Source organism: Colobus angolensis, unplaced genomic scaffold, assembly GCF_000951035.1.
Source record: "Colobus angolensis palliatus isolate OR3802 unplaced genomic scaffold, Cang.pa_1.0 Scaffold106, whole genome shotgun sequence".
Lineage (NCBI taxonomy): Eukaryota > Metazoa > Chordata > Mammalia > Primates > Cercopithecidae > Colobus > Colobus angolensis.
The window spans coordinates 4,701,740-4,703,745 of record NW_012111586.1 but is presented as its reverse complement, the minus strand read 5'-3'; the positions used below and the strand labels follow the sequence as shown (position 1 = coordinate 4,703,745).

At 43.6% G+C, this 2,006-nt stretch overlaps 1 protein-coding gene across 1 annotated transcript in view; it reads right to left on the bottom strand.

Moving 5' to 3' along the window:
- The window catches only part of FAAH (fatty acid amide hydrolase), a 63,248-nt gene that overhangs the window by 49,083 nt on the left and 12,159 nt on the right, over window positions 1–2,006 (bottom strand). The window contains exon 2 of the mRNA XM_011946744.1: window positions 1,098–1,258. The gene's annotated coding sequence lies outside the window, so the exon portion shown is untranslated. The remainder of the gene's footprint in view (window positions 1–1,097; window positions 1,259–2,006) is intronic.

Below are 2,006 nucleotides of genomic sequence, written 5' to 3'. Positions count from 1 at the left end.
CAAAAAAAAAATTTTAAAGTAAATATGGAGACTTTCAACATGATTCATAAATAAGAGATTGTAAATTAGATACTATCCATTTGGCAAAAAAATTAAGTTTGATAGCATCAATGTTGGCAGGATGTGGGAAATCAGTACTCATTCCTTATCAGTAGGAGTGAAACTGGTTTAACCTCCACAGAGATTCAGCAATCTCTATCAAAATCTTAAATTGATATAAACTGTTATTCAACAACTACCCTTCAAAAATGTCAACAAAATTAAAAAAGGACTTAACCCCAGGACACATTATTAAATGAAAAAAATACAAAGTTCAGAAGAGTGAGTACAATATAATATACTACCGGCCAGGTGCGGTGGCTCATGCCTGTAATCCCAGCACTTTGGGAGGCCGAGGTGGGTGGATCACGAGGTCTGGAGTTCAAGACCAGCCTGGCCAAGATGGTGAAGCCCCGTCTCTACTAAAAAAAAAAAAAAAATTAGCCAGGCATGGTGGTGGGTGCTTGTAATCCCAGCTACTCAGGAGGCTGAGGCAGAGAATTGCTTGAACCCGGGAGGCGGAGGCTGCAGTGAGCAGAGATCGCACCATTGCACTCCAGCCTGGGCAACAAAAGTGAAACTCCTTCTCAAAAAAAAAAAAAAAGGAAACAATCGTTATCTATAGGGTGGGGAAGTAGGGGGCTACAGGCTAGAAGAGAGAAACTCACTTTTCACTGGATACTCTTTTGTGCCTTCTGAATTTTGTACCATGTGCTGCACTAACATTTAAAAATAAATAAATGAGTTTATTCATACTTATCTTCGTGAGGCTTTCTGAGCAACCAAGTGACTTGAGAAATAAAGTAAGCCTAATAACTTTTTTCCCCACTCAAATAGGTTCAAATTCTTTTTTGCTGCCAACTGTCTTTAATGGAGATAATAACCAGTCATCTAAGCTGATTTTTCTTTTGTTCAAATCACCGATGTAGAACTGGCTGGTCCAGAAACAGCTCTATATACTCAAACATACAGGCTGGATTCTAACCCCTCAGGCCCTGGAGCCAGGATGGGGAGGCCTCATTAAGCTAGATGCATGTCCTAAATCAAGAATCACTCACCCGGTCATAGGTGTCCCCCTCCAGTTCTCCCCATTTCCTGCCATCCCATGAAGTAACTCGAACTTGATTTCTATCCCTGATCTCTTGAGGCACATAGCTGTGAAGGATCTTCTGTAGTCTGGCTATTCGGGAAGTGGAGAGATCATTGGCAGCAAGATTGCCTGTGGAAATAAAGATACTTCAGAGGCCATGGCCAAGTGAAACATTGCACCAGCAATGGCACTAATGGAGTTAGACCAATTCTCAGGCAGTCCCAGCCAACACAAACCCCAGCATCAGGAATATTTATTATGTGCATGGCACAGCATCAGTCATTCTGGAGTGGGGTTGCAATGGCAAACACCTACATGGGCCAGAAGGTTATTTAAGTCAATGAATAAAGCAGACCAAGTAAGACTCCTTTCCTTTCTCCTTTCCTGTCCCCTCTCCCCTTTCTCCCCCTTTCCCCTTTTCCCTTTTCCTTTCCTATCCCCATTCCTTTCCTCTTTCTCCTCTCCTTTCCCCTTTTCCTTTCCTTTCTCCTCCCCTTTTCCCCCTTCCCTTTCCTCCCTTTCCTTTCTTTCCTTTCCTTTCTTTCCTTTTCTTTTCCTTCTCTCTCTCTCTTTCCTTTTTCTTTTTTTTTTGAGATAGTCTCATTCTGTCACCCAGGATGGAGTTCAGTGGCACACTCTCGGCTAACTGCAACCTCCACCTCTTGGGTTCAAGTGATTATCGTGCCTCAGCCTCCCGAGTAGCTGGGACCATGGGTGTGCGCCACTTCACCTGGCTAATTTTTGCATTTTTAGTAGAGACAGGGTTTCATCATGTTGGCCAGACTGGTCTTGAACTCCTTACCTCAGGTGATCCCACCTGCCTTGGCCTCCCAAAGTGCTAGGATTACGGGTGTGAGCCATTGCACCCAGCCACATT